At 42.9% G+C, this 15,302-nt stretch overlaps 1 long non-coding RNA gene across 1 annotated transcript; it reads right to left on the bottom strand.

Moving 5' to 3' along the window:
- Nucleotides 1-887: 887 nt before the first annotated feature.
- LOC126648818 (uncharacterized) lies at nucleotides 888-14,741 on the bottom strand. The gene is made up of 2 exons (XR_007630894.1): nucleotides 13,679-14,741; nucleotides 888-13,032 (listed from the first exon to the last, which is right to left on the bottom strand). It is a non-coding gene; the product is annotated as an uncharacterized LOC126648818 (long non-coding RNA).
- Between the last annotated feature and the right edge of the window lie 561 nt (nucleotides 14,742-15,302).

The raw sequence follows: 15,302 nt of genomic DNA on the forward strand, positions 1-15,302 counted from the left end.
ACTATTTCATTGTCACCATTAACATGTCACTGGAGGACTTTGTCATTCCTAGGCATAGGTGGCTGTGGAACATTAGGTGTATATTTTGGTCTTTGGCCAGCTACGTGATCCAAGCAGACAAGAATTGTACCCACGCTCAGTTCAGCAAATGCAGTTAAACAAATATTTGTGTCACATCTTTAAATCTCCCTGTTAGTACACATTTCATGTTGTTCTTTGCCATCTCTATGCAGTTACACAGAGTATTTTGAAGATGATGACGGTTGAATCATCTCCAACAACAATTTCATTTTCAAAAATTTTAAAAGACAGTTCACCCTCCTCCTCTCTGACCATGGCTTAATGATACAATAAACCCAATATTAGGGCCCTTAGTATCAGACCATAACCCACTACCCAAGGTCTAGATCATCTTTCACTCATGCTGTCAGTTAAAATTTCTTTAAAATTTTGCTAATTTCTTACTGACACACTTAATGTGATTACAACTATCGCTCTCTGTGTGTCATTGTTACTATGCCAGATCAGGTATCAGCTACCAGCTGTTATAAAACTCATATGAACTCCAGTAATAAAAATGATGGAAACAGCTTCACTCATGCACTGCACACACTAAAATTAAGGCATTCTTTCACTGAGAAAAAGTTACAACATAAGTGGTTCAAGCAGCTGTTTAATTTCTTAGGATCTCTCTCCTTGAAGTCACTCTGGGATTTTACGAAATTACGTGTTCTTTCATAAGGGTGCAAGGCAGAGTGTGTAAGGGTCTTGGTTGAGAAAACAGCCCTTGCTCCTGGCTGACACTGCAAATGCAAGACCTCTATCAGTATGAATTTTATTTTACAAAAATAATTAAAATAATTGAAATTTCTTCAGCACAGTATCTCCTTACATCCCTTCTTTTGTTGTCAATCACTGTCATATTCTCAACATTTTTAAAGCACTCCAGATTTTTACTGTGGATAAATAGAAGAAGTAATAAGAGCCCATAGTTCATCTTGTTAGCTTTTGACCTAAAAACCACAAGACTGTTTGGCATTTTATGAGAGGACATTCCACTAATAGTTAAACAGTTTTCTTGTACCAGTTGTCAGGGGGATTTTAAAAAAACCTCCCATGTTCTCCTCTACGTGTGAGTGAATATTGAGGCTTGGGAAGATGTGGTGTGCTGTCAGTTTTGGTTGTAGTGTTTCAGGGAGGAGTGAGGAGAAGAATGGAGAGAGAAGCGGTAACATTGCTGTTTTAAGTTAGTACTTGGACTCCTGGCTACTTGTGTTCAGTTAGATTTCTGAAAGATACAACTGCTCCGTGTACTGCCTCACATCTCTGCTGCAAAGTTTGATTTTTGTGTATTAAAACCCAGCATTTTTCAACAACTGAAGTTTTGCATTATTGATTTGCCTTGGGAGACTGACATGTCACCCATGACCACACGGCAGGGTAGTATTTTCCTGTGCTGTTGTACCAGTATGTACTTCTTTCCTTTGTCATAGAAGCTGCAGGATGTGTTGATTCAGTAGAAGAACAAACCCTGTAGTAACTGCAAAGACTTCAAATCCTAACAGTCCCAGCCGGTTTTAGTGCTTGTCTTAGCTGAACTCAATAGAATGACTGGAGTTGCAATAGCATGTGCAAAGTTGTTCTGCCTTTAGTAAATCTCTTTCCTTTGGCTTCTCACAAGATGAAACATCATCTCAGCATTGCTGCAAGGCAAAGACACGTACAGGAAAGAGTAAAGCTTGTTTTGCTGATAAGAAGCTGCTTTTTGAAACAGAAGTAGACCCTCCTCTGAGTACGCGTTCTCTTCAAACATGTCATAACATCCTTGTTTCTAACGTCCATCCTGTCAATTCCTTCCCTGTTGATTTTGGCAGAAAGTTCAGACAAATCAAGTAACTGGTGACTAATCTCTAAGAAAGTAAGATCCCACTGGGAAAGCTGAGCATATCCATTAAAATGTTTCACAAGAAAACTCATCATGTTGGATCTGTATTTTCCTTGTCAGAGACTTTGAAAAATTCTGTGCCTTGATGAAGAAACTGTCAGTTGTCAATATCTAAAGTCATTGCATTTCAAATCTAGAAAACTGCTGGCTCTTTTATCCCACCAATGTAATTTGGCTTGTTCAATCTTCTTTCCTCTTTCTTTATAGGGTAAATAGCTCAAGTGAGTTGGTTCTAGGAAGGCACAATGGCTATACAACTCACATAAACGCTGTGCCTGAGTTCACACCGTATCAGCTATGTCTAGCAATAGGCAAGACCAATAAGTGACTTATGACACTGTCCAACAGATGAACAGGAACGTCTCACTGGTAGAAAGGAATTAACAACATAGCGCTGCAGTCCTCAGCTGTTTGGCAGGACACCCAGCAGACTGCATAGCCACTAGAAATGCAGGTCTTCAGCCAAGATATTATGTTTTCAGAGTCAAAGTTAAACCAAACTAAGCCCCCGTAAATTAGAAGGACCATCCAGCCTGCTTTACCTAAGCCCCTGCTATATGCTGTAGAGAAAGGATAAAATACCCAACTGTGCAAACCTGATGAAAGATCTTATGCTTTCACTTAGTCTATTTCATCCCTTGAAGGGTCAGGTGTCGTATTGCTGAGATTTCACTGGCATTAGGGGCTCTCTCCAAAAGGCAGGGAAATATAATCTAGTGGAGTACTGCAATGTGTACTTTCCCTCCGAATCCAGAACTTCTTGGCCCCTGGACTCATTATTCTCTTGAAGGAGAGTTAGGTGCATATAGGAAATGTAATTAATCCCTAAAATCAAGAATTCATAATTTCAACCCAAACTACACACAGGTAATTTTTTAGCAATTTATCATAATTCAAATCAGCAGTGATGTGGATCAAACCTTTTTCCTAGGAAAGCGCAGTAATTCATCCAAAACTGGTAAAACTGGGACTAGTTCAAGTAAAAACTGCTGTCTGGTATCATCAATCCAAATCCCAGAGGACAGGTCGCAAACAACAAAGAGCCTCCACAGGGAAGGGTAAAAGGTTAGAGATGACTCAATATTGCACTGCATCATTGCAAACAGGAAGAGGCTATTTCATAAATCATGGGTCATTTCCATAAGCTGAAAGCCTATCTGTATACAAACAGATCATTACAGCAAGGAATCACAAGATTTTCCATGTTATTAACCTTAAGCAGAGCACAAGTACAGGGCACGTTAAATCCTGCAAAAAGCTCTGTACAGTCTGGTGTAGACTAGAAACTTCTGGAAGAGCCACAGAGTATGATGATGTCATGAATACTCCCTTGTGTTTGCAATAACCTTCTCTTATCCTCCTGAACCTTTTCCTCTAATGCCTTAATCATTGTTGAGGCATTTCTCTGCCTTTAAATACATCAAATGCACTTCTTGCACGTGGCTCTGGAAACAGGTTCATTAAGCTTAATCCCTGCAGATGAGGGTGATGTGAATCTTATTCATGTTTGGAATTGCCAGTGTTTTGTGGAAGTGAAAACAAGAGGTTATCTGCAGTTTGTAGCCATTGGGAAGATGCCTCTGATCTTTTGCTTGAGTTGGTCACTAGGTTGCTCTATTTCTGCAAACAGAGAGGAATTTTACCTACTCTAGGAAATACTAAGGCCTCATCTGTGCTCTACTTCTGCAATAGTTCAAAAGATTGCTGGTACTCAGATGTTTGGGTGGTTTTAATTAAAGAACTTTAGATAGGAATTCCATTTTGAAAATAGTTTCCAAGTGGTAAATAAATGGAAATGAAGGACAGAAATTTTTTAATTTTTGTTCAAATATTTTAAAACTACTTAAAAATGTGTAGGAAGACTCTCAACAGAACATCAAATTCAGAATATAAATCACTATATATTAGAACATGATGCATTTTCCATCATTACTTACTACTACCTTTTATTGTGTACAGTTTCCCAACAGCTCTCCAGTCAACAACAGTCTGAACTACTTATACATGTGCAATTGGTCCCATGGGGAATTCCACTGATTTCAGAAAAGTTAATGACTATCTACTAATTACATGGCTTTAACTGTCACACTTTATTCCCTTGGATGTGAAATCAGATCCATAAAATCTATTAAGTGTCTACAGACCTTCAAAGATGAGGCAGAGCATTACCCAATGGTAGTAGCTGCAGCCTGCAGGCGCAGCGGGTGAGATGGGTAGGTCACATGTCTAACACTGAGCTACTATAACCTCTGCTCCCTCTGTAGTCAACAGAAAGGAACAGACATCTCAAGAGACAAATTTGCCTCTCTGCAACACAGGCACAAGAATTGAGCCCATTCCTACCTAAGTTACTCCCATAATTAACTATCTAGTCATTAACTGTTGCACATAGTGGGACTCCACATGAGAATAATTATACAGGCACAAATGCTGTTTGGGATCAGGCTCCTGCTAGCTTGTGTTCTGTAAACTTTAGACTCTTGAATTAGAATAAGAGGTGTTGAAATCAACCTTGGTATGTGTGAAGTCCTCTCTCCACAGAGTGCAAGGAAAGCCCACACTGAGACCAGGCACCTGCTGCATGTCTGAAGTTCAGCGAGATGACTTTCATTCACTGTTAGTGGCTTATGTTTCAATCCTTAATAAATGCTATAACACTGACAACTTATTCAATTATTTATTTCAAGTACTTTGGTCCTAGGCTAAAGTAGTTCCAAATCATCACCAAAATTGTTTCAAACCTGTCTTTCTAAATTTTGTTATTTTTGGTTATTCTTACCTGGAAGAATGAGGCTGGAGAGAAGAGAGAAAAAAAGAAAACAGTGAGAAAAATCTTTTCTAGATACTTCTTACAATTACTAACTAAAGATGAAGCGTTAGGAAATGTAGGAAGCAGTAAGGTCATCATGTTCAATATGCAGCCCATACAGTGTTTAAACATTAAAGCAATACATAAACGGTCTTAAAGCCACCCTCTGCTGGCGGAGACCCACCAGCACAGTGGGCCAGCAGCTACAGCTGCCTCATCAGTGTCAGAGCCAGCAGAGATTAACATCTCTGACACACATTTTGCAGCACCACAGAGTATCTGGCTACTCTGAAGATTCAAAGGTGTGACCCAACTGGTAGGGAACTGGGGAGATAGAAGGCCAAGGGACACCCTCTCTGCCCATTAGTGATTCTGCAACGGAGAGCTCTGCCATTCCCTCACTCCCCTCACAGCTGCATCCAGCCCAGGTTCCAGCTTATAACCATGGCCCAGGAGAGTCTGCCTCGAGGGAGATATGAAGATTGCTAACGCAATCCACATTCTCTCTGCTGCTCTGTAGGTAAAACTGGTGGGCTAAGAAACCACAAACCCGGCCTGAACACTGACTTGTATAACCACCTGTATGCAGTCACTATATTTAAAATTAGGGCTCCTTCTATGATTTTAATTTTCTAAATAAATAACAAAAAGCCACCTTATATTTTGGCCTCAGAAATGTGAACATATCTGATGATGTCACAAATGGGCTGTATAAAAATGGGTCAGTAGTTAAAGCCATCTCAGGAAGTTACATTTATCTACAGATGGCTTCCAATATAATCTATAATTATGAATGTATTAAAATTAGGGGAACGCTACAGACCCACTTTGATTCTCCTCATTAAAATGTGTCAGCTAGTTTTCCAAGAGATAACAGTTTTTAGATAGAACACTGTAGACGTAACATGTAAGAAGGGCTGGGTTTCTCAGCCTGATGATGGGTTTTTACACTGTTGTATTTTAGCTGTGACAGGTTGGTTCCCAGAAATACAGTGGGTCCCCATTTACAGGGCATTTGCAAAATGGCACTTGTGTCTTTGTAGTATTTGAGGAAATTGCTGTTTCTCCTCAGTTTAGGAAATGGAAAGTGCTACTTTGAAATTTTAAAATGCAAAGGTTAAAACTATGAATCTCAGCACGTGGAAAGCACTTTTTGTCAACTTTTTAAGTGTTATTAATCTGTCCCCTCTCCCTCCCGCCACCGCCTCAAGACTCAAGAAGGAAAGCAGGGCTCTTTCCTCCAAGCTTTCTTTTTTCTTCTTTATAATGATGGAATGCAGTAGCTGCAATTCTGAAGCCAGCAGAATCACCATCTTCACACAGCTAACATATGGAAATTGTCCTAGGGCTTCTGACACACTAAACACTGAGAGTTATGTGTGGGTGACAAGGAGATAGTAGATAAACAAACAAACAAATAAAAAGGATGGAAGACCTGTGTGTTGGCACACACCTAGCTAGAAATAAAATGATGACAAAAACCAAATGCCATTTGTCAATGGTGGACATGAACAAAATAATGCTTTGCTTTTCCTGCTGTGTCACTGACTGCAGAGCAGTAAATTCAGGGAAGACTGGAGTAGCCATCCCTTCGCATTCCACAGAGGTGTGAACATTATCTGGAGGTTGCACACATAAGGCACTACCACAGCAGTGGGAAAGCTCAGGGCACACATTTCCTTTGGGAGGAATAAGACTGGTACATCAAAGGTACCCAAGAGTGGTATTCACACCACAGAATGAAGCAGGCATCTTCCAAACTCAGTATCTTCCAAACCCAGCATCTTGGCTGACGTGATTTTTACCTAAATTTACCTTCGGATAACGGAGAACTGCCTATAGCAAAGCGCTGGGATATCTGAGATACCGTCAAACCCATGTAAATGAAGCTGCAACACCACTCAGAATGAATGGCAGCAATGTTATCCAACCCACAGAGCCACAACACTCAGAGTGTTGACAGAAACTTGTGAGAGACCTCACACATACCTAGTTCCATGGCCAAGCATATCACATGCCTCAATACTCATGAGTATTGACTCATGACAAGGTTAATCCACAATCAAACAACCTTCTCAAGAATGAGAGCTTAAAAGACAGATGTCATTGGACATTTTAACAAAATAATTAACACAAACTGTATTTGTTGGGGACCAGACATTCATGTCTGATTTGTTCTCAAGAGGGAACGGCTTCTCTATCCCACAAGTCTGTCAGCAAGACAAAGCTACTCTACTTTTCCAAGATTCTCCCAACTAATTTATATTTTATGAAGTGTTAGATTATGATTATACAATAATGTATACAAATGTATTTAAATATATACCTTTTATATGCATATATGCATGTATTTCCAGATATGTATTTATAAATATATTTACGCTATAAATGTACTTATAAATTACTGTATAAATATATTATTTATAATGAAAAGAAAATCCATTTATTTTCATTGGGCCTACTAAAAGTCCATTTCCTCACCTCCTTTTTTCCCAGGACATAGCACTGGGACAGAAGTTGCTGCAGTCACAATCTACCCTTTGACCCTGGAGGTCAAAGTAGCTTTCAGTGGGCAGGAGTTTGCAAGAGGCCAAATAGACCTCACTGATCTGAGCTAGTAAAGCTCATCCCTGCCATTCATCCCTGCTGAGACACAGTAACCACTTGGCTGCACAACACCCTCTGCCAATTCACCTGAGGACTGCGCCTGCCCGTACTTTGCATGTTTCTCTACAAAGGTTAGGAACAGCAACAATCTAACTCTTGGGAGATGCAATTGCTATTTTAGCTGACATCCGCTAAAGCAGAGCATGTAGTGAAGCCACTGCTCATTACTCTGAAACAGCTGCCACCACGTTGTCCTCACCAGAGAGCAACATTCACCATTATCAAAACGGAGGCAGGAAATCATATTTGCATAGTAAGAGTTCATGGCAGAGCAGCCAACTTCATTGGTAGCAGGAGGAAACTGGGATTAGCTTTTCATCTATTATACGTGGAACATTTTAATACCTAATTCTTTTGCAGACCTACTCTGCCATTAAATATAAAATTATATTTGGCTATGTGTGCAGGGGTAATGTATAACTCCCCAATTGTAAGAATTAGTTCCATCATAGGAAAATATATTGGTACTCTCAGTAAGAAAAAAAACAAACCCGAACTTAAAACTGTTCCAAGTCTTACTCCAGCTCTCTGTTCACGCTGAGATTTGTCTGGACTACAATGAACTAGTGCTGCTTACAGACGACAGGGTTTCTTGAGCTGCCGCTGCCTGGTCAGGTTACATGCAGCAAAACCACAAAAAGGCTGCGTCACAAGACCTAACACAGAAAAACGGTTAACAAAAGCACCCATGTGTACAAGGGAAATCCTTCTGCTTCTCCCCCCAAAACTGAAGTGCATCCTTAAATGCACAATTTAATGAAAAGAGGCTTCAACAACAAGCCCAAGGACTTCTGGCTTCGTCATACATTTGGCCACCTGGTTTTTGTGCTGTGTTGCAAATGCTCTAAACCAGCTCACAAACCTGATTCAGGCTTTATAAAGCTGCAGTACTGCAAACCTCCTCCACTTCTACCATGACCCACAGAAAAGCACACACAGGGACTGTGTCAACAACTCAGTAACTTGCTATGCCACTCCAGGTAGTTGCACTGGCACAAAAGGGAACAGTGTACTGCAGCACGGGAAGGCAAGCAGCAGATGGTAACACCAACTCCTTAAACTAGCAGTACCATCACAGCCTCTGCATCGTGCAACCAGACTGTTCAAGAGCTCAAAGCAGGGAGCTCAAGTAATACACCTCCTAGGAATGCATGACCAAAGAGGCTCCACTGGAAAAAAAAAGGGCTCTGATACGCATGAAACCAGAACCTGACGGTATGACTGCCTTGAGCAAGGCAGAGTAAGTCACCAGCTTCACACCTCTATGCTCCTTTAGAAAAACCTCTCCTGTCCTGCAGGACATCAGACCTATTAAAGACAAAGAACGTATCCTTCTCACCTTGCAAGCCCTAGGTCTTGTGCATGCAAAACAAGGCACAGCAGCAGTTCTGGGTCACGCAACTCAGCAGGTAAAGTGACCAACCCTAGTGTGCCAGTCCCTAACCTGCTGCAAGAGCAGAGCAAGACTTTTTTTTTCCATAAAACTGTGCACTAGGAAATCAAAGGCTAAAAGAGCAGCCATTGAATTAATGAAGCAGGAGGCTTGTGCAAACCTAACCTACACGGACTGCAGCCCAGACACTAACGTTAGCTACTCACTAGCACTCCACTAAATTATATGCTTAGGACACTGCATGTAAATAACAACATGGAGCAAGTGAAACCATGTGAGCAGAAACTTGGCCAGGAACTGTGATACTCACTGTGGTTGCCAGTTTTCCAGGAAGAGGCACTTGCAAAAGAAATGGCAAACCCCCCACACCCCCCCAGAAATAATGAGGTGGCCATCTAGTGACAATGTACTGAAAAGCTAAAAGTTTGGGTAAAAAGACCAAAGAAGAGTACAAACCTAGGGAATTCCGGTATAGCCACTATCAAATGCTGCTGTCCCAGGAGTTGTGTGCTTTTTCACTTACCCAAAGGAAATGGTTTGTGTACATTAAGGAGTGCTCTGACTGCAATACCGTTGCATAGGTATTCACCTGCCCAAGCTAGTGTTTTAAGCTGAATAATACAGGAATCAAAATAAAATGTTGCACCACTGCATCCAAATAGCTGGAGAACCTGAGAACACTTGCATGCATAATCAGAGACTCCAGCCTAACAATTTAGTTGAAGGACTTTTGAAGGACTTTTAAAGAAAATAAATAATGGTGCATCATTTGACATAAAACTATAGTTGCTAAAATTAAATTTTAACCTCTGGTTATGGCTATCACTCCCCCTGTGTGTAACACTTTTCACCCACACCCTCACAAAAATAGGGACAAGGAACAGCACTGGAAACTTGCCATAACTAAAGGCTCACATTGCTCTTGTCATAGGAGTCATCATTTCCTAAAATGTATTGTTTCCACTAAGGTATTTTTAGTGAGCTTTTAATTTCAGTAGAATTTATGTGACCCTTAAAAAATCCTCTGCTGCCTCTTCCCTCCATCCCCTTTTTATTATTTTGAAAGGAGTAAGAGCTAGTACCACGGTCAATGATTTGTCAGGTCACGGACTGCTCACCTGGCACAGACACATCAGCTGAGCAGTATCGGTTACCAACTCAGGTTTACCACTACACAACAAAAATAGACCTTTCCATGATTAGTGGCAACTGAGTGAGGTCCAATCCAAGCACAACTTTAGCACGATACCCTCACCTGCTTTATGCAATACCAGGGCTTGATCATGCTTTGTGCTGCAGAGGGCAGTGCACACACAAAGCACATCTAAACACGCAGCCCGAGTGTTTCTTGTTCCACATGGAAGCACTCAGGGCACCCATCGTGTATATTAAAACTACAACAGTGGCAGCTAAAGGATTTATGCTCAGCTCTGGAGCCTGTCTGAGTCATTTTCTGTGCAAGTCTTCAAAAACTTGTGGGTGGGGAAGGCTCATCTTCACTGCAGTGCTGCCATCAGCCAGCTGGCTTTGCAGGAGGCGGACCAAGAAATGCTATTGTTCCAGGAAATACTATTATGTGACAAAACTTGAAGCTGTTGGGGTGCTTCTGAACTGGGCAGTGGCACATATGCTCTTAAGAGAAATGTGGTCTGCTTACAGCCCTATAGTCTTCAGTGGTCATGTCACACCATCCCACCTTAAGAGATATATTCATGTGCAGCTAAGGAACAGCCATAGAACATTTTGAGTCTCCTTGTGTTTAGCAAGTTTTCCCCATTGCTAGTGTGCCTTCCCAAAAGGGAACTTCCCACAACTGGAGTCCTGGAGTCTCTTGTACTCAAACTACCTACAGTTTTTCACAGTGTCCTAACACTTTAAAGTCCTGCACGTTGTGATGATCATCTCCAGTATCTACAATGAAATCAATTTCCTGTTTCAGTATTAGCTCTCTTTTCAACTCAAGATTCTTCTCTCTAGCGAGTTCTTTCAGATACCAGATCTTATGAACCCAGGGACCTGCAGTAGCTTGCACACCCTTTCCTGTTGTGTAACTGCTACTGAACTGCTGCCATGTCTTGGTTGAAGAACATGTTCACACTAACTGAAAAGGTTCTTGACTGCTCTTAGAGCACTCTTCTTCTGCTGAAAGACAAAAAAAAAACAAAACAAAAAGGTAACACTTCATAATTAGTCACTAGAATTATTTCTAGAGCAGCTTTACCAACTCCTTTTGCTATGTGGGAATACTAGGCTCTTCCAGATACTTCCTCCCCACAATTTTATTGAGAACACTTAAAAAAGACATAGAAGCCTTCCAGTCTTTCCTGGTTTTCAAAGCTCTCCCTGTCAAAGAACAAAGACAACACAATGTATTCTGTGCTATGATTAAGATACTTGGAAACAGTAACACGATATAGAAGTACTTACCTATTCTACCAAGTTAAATTCACCCTCTCACTTTTCAACTTGCAGATCCAGCTATTTTTGTGAAATAGCTCCATGGGAGACAACTGCAACCAACCAACCAACTTTCATTGCAGCTTCTTCATCCTCCATCATCTGAGCAGTAAAGAGTTAACACCCTTCCACCACAGGCTTTGAAATAAGCAGCTGGGACTGTAGACAACCAAGTTTTATAGCTGGCATACTTAAGAAAATTGGATTTTAAAACAAAACTCACATGCTAAGAGTGGCATAGATGGTATCAATCATCCTTACAAACTACATTCCACTAATGCTAATGTGCATACTAGGAATTAGATTAGGTCTGACAGTGAGTTTGCAAGAACCAAGACAACCCCAAGACGCTGCCAGTTTTCTGTGCTGCGCTGCCATGGATGTTGACAGTGTGATATTATAACACCAGACAACTTATAAAAATTACATTATAATCTGTTTGTACACTTCATCTCGAAATCTATCTCATGCAGACTGCACAGCTGGCTTAGTACAGTACCCAGTGACTGCTCAATTTAGAGCATCCAAACCCTTGATGTTTTCATTAAGAGAAAACTTGTCAGAATGAAAGCTGTGACACAAAGACAAGTTTCTACATATTAACCTAAACTTTGATTAAGCAATTTCTTCTTTAAGTCATCACACATTTCTACTTATCCGCATCTTCCTCACACCTCCTGCAGGATCTTTCAACTCTTTCTCCGGGTCTTCAGGAAACTGGGTGGCTGCTTACCTGAGTCCACAGTGATAAAAATCACTTCAAAGTGATCACTAGCAAAGAAAATCCATAGCTTTTGCAGTGTAGGATGTCAGCATAGTAGTGCAAGTACAGACAAACATATCAGCTTCATAGGCTGAGGACCAGACACACACCAGAGTAAGTTTCCATTAACAGCATTAAAGTAGAGCACACCCACGTGTTTAGGAAAAGCCAAAGGCAGGCTTTCAATTCTATCATCACCTTGTATATTTTCATATGAAAAGCCAACAAAACGCTTATTTCTGCAATAGGACTGTAAGCTTCTTGTGGGTCTTGCAACGAAGATCTGTTGGGTCAGGAGAGACTTGTGCATTAGCACTTTCAGGTGAACAGAGTATCCGAGTTTGACACATAGAAAATAGGTTTCATGATTAACATTTCTAACAACTTGTCAACAATGAGTAAAATCCATACACTGACAAGTATCAGACAGCACCAAGCTGATTGAAGTGAACTACACACACAGAGAAAACTGTTTTACTTGTCTCTTTCATCAGGCATTCACTTGGGTAGTTTCTGAAGTAATTTCCTTTTTCCTACATTTTGATACGCTATAGCAACTCTTTGCTGAGACATCAGGGAATCTAGAGATAAAGAAACAAGGTATAAACAACAGTAAAAACAATGAAGTAAAACTTCCTGCAAAGTGAGGTGCACTGCAACCTCCTCAGAGCAGCAGCACTGACTCCAGTGAGATGGGAAGGGAGAGAGGAAAACCACTGTAGGTAAAAGCAATTGTTTCTAAACCAGTTTAAGGAACAAAACATACTGTCATTAGGCCAGCAGATCATCCTGGATGCAGATTTCATATACGTGTTTGCTGCCAGTTATAGAAAAGACAATTGAGCTTACCCTAGATTATTCCACTGCAATACTTACCATCAGTACCAGGTATCAGCTGCATAGATATAAGCACAGGGCTAAAACCTACTGTGGACAACTGTTGTAACTGTGAAGTCATCATGCCACTGCCCCTTTATTTCACTCACAGTTCACCTAATCTATTCACATAGAGAAGAAACAGAAGAAGGGGCTGTACTTGTAATCCAGAATTCTTTAGATATACAGAACTATTAATGAAAGGTACAGCAGCAACAGACCACTTCAACCCCTCTTTTTCTTCAGTCATGAATATGGCAAAATGGGACAACTTGGCCATGAGGAGAAGCATTCATGGGACATTGGACTTTTTACAGGATGGCAAGCAACTGGTTCTGACTCTTTAGCTGGAGAGAGACGCATGTAAAGCCAGAGAAGAATGGCACACACTGCTGTAATACCAGCAGATCTTGAAAGGCTGTAATGTTCAGGTGAAGTAAATGCATCATAGAACATCTCACAACATCCTCCCTCCCCCACTCGAGTGTCTCCTGGGGCAAACACGCTACCTGTGTAGTTATTATGAGACAAAAACCTGAGAAAATACATCCTACTTACCTCCAAGAGAAGCCAAAGTATGAAATAAACCTCACAGACTCACTTGTCCTGAGGTGTACCACCACTGGACTTTAGCTAAGACATCAAGCAAGCCTGCAAAACTCTTCACAACTCTTTTCAATTGAATATCTTCTTGAGGTAATAAAGTGCTTTATTTCACAGGAACCACTTGTAGCTAGAAAGGGTATTATTTCACAAGCCACGCAATACCTTGAGCATCCTCCTGTCCAGTTTACATCAAAGGTCTTCTACACATCGTTTCAGGGAACTCTGGTCCCCTTAAGCCTAACAGAGTTTTGACTACTCTCTCTTTTGGTGAGCCGATTATTTCCCATTCCCCAACACAAAAGCCTAGCAAAAGCAGGGATGACGTTCAGTACAATTAAGTCTAAAACCTGCTGGTCAAAATTCTAGCCTACCTCCTAGATGCCAGCCAGAAGGTATGTTGAAACTAAGACAGAACCTAGTCAGCTGGCTAAGCCACGCCAACACTAGACAGCAAGCACAGGTAAGATAATGGGCAAGCAAGTTAGCTCAACTGCTGAGATGTCTCATCTCATCCATTCTCTCAGCTTTTTCAAGGCTGATTTACGCCTCTATGGACACAGGGTCATAGGTCTGGGTTAGAAGGGACTCTAAAGACCACCGAGTTGCAACACCCCTGCCATAGGCAGGGGCACCTTCCACTAGACCAGGTTGCTCAGAGCCCCATCCAGCCTGGCTTTGGGATGAGGCAGCCACAAGTTCTCCAGGCAGCCTCCTATGCATCACCATCCTTGAAATAAAAAATGTCTTCTTTATATCTAATCTAATTCTACCCTTTTCCAGACATACTGAGGGTAGCTGCCTCTAGGAGGAAGCAAAGCTCCTCCTGCTGGTCACACTAAGCCCCACGTCTACGACAGTCAAACACCATTAGTGCAATTATCAGACATCAGACAGAAGCTACAACCCTGAAAAAAAGCCTCAAACCAGCAAACGCAACCTGTCACCTGGCATGTGATAAGGGCATGACCCAGCCTGCTCCCTTCTGACGGCCTCCCCCACCAAGGGCAGAGCTGCTCTTTAACCCCCGGCCCTTATTTGGTCCCATGGCCAAGCGCCGCGGTTGGCACAGCCCCGCACGGACCCCTCTCCCGGGACAGCACAAGGGGCACAGCCCCTAGAGCCACCGGAGCCGCCCCGGCAACTGCGCTGCACAGAGCGGCCTACCCTGCCCGCCCGGCACCGCCCCCGGCCGGGACCGCAGCAGCCTCGCCCCGACCTCCGCCCGGCACAGGGCCCACCACCGGGGCGTAGGGGCCCCGCCGAGCCCCGGCTCAGCCCCCCTCACCCCGCCCTCTGCCGCCACGGAGAGGCGCTGCCCCGAGCAGAACCGGCGGGCACGGAGAGACACTCAGCCATGTCCTTCAGGGCCCGCCGCCGCGCCCCTCCGGCCGCTCCTCAGCCTCCCCTTCCTCCTCACCCCCTCGCACACAAGCTCTTGCTTGCCCCTCAAACCGAGACCTAACTCCCTCCCTCCGCCCTTTTCCGACATCTTAACCCGGCTCCCCGGCCGCTCCTCCCGAGCCAAAAGCGTCCCACGCCATCAACATGGCGGCCGCCACCGCATCCTTCCCCACCCCTCCCGCTCCCTACGGCGGCTGCCCGGCGCCAGGCCTGCCGGGAAATCGAGTCCTCGAGCCGTGCGTGGCCGTGCTATGGTTTCTCCAGAAAAACTACAGAACCCAGAAGATCCCGCGCCTGCAGGGCGTCAGCCAATGGCGAGGCGGAGTGGCGGCCGGTGGCCCCGCCCCGGCGTGCTCTGGGGTGATGTCATTGCCCAGCGGGGCCG

This window comes from Myiozetetes cayanensis, unplaced genomic scaffold (genome assembly GCF_022539395.1).
Source record: "Myiozetetes cayanensis isolate MyiCay16 unplaced genomic scaffold, myiCay2020 scf5-8, whole genome shotgun sequence".
NCBI lineage: Eukaryota > Metazoa > Chordata > Aves > Passeriformes > Tyrannidae > Myiozetetes > Myiozetetes cayanensis.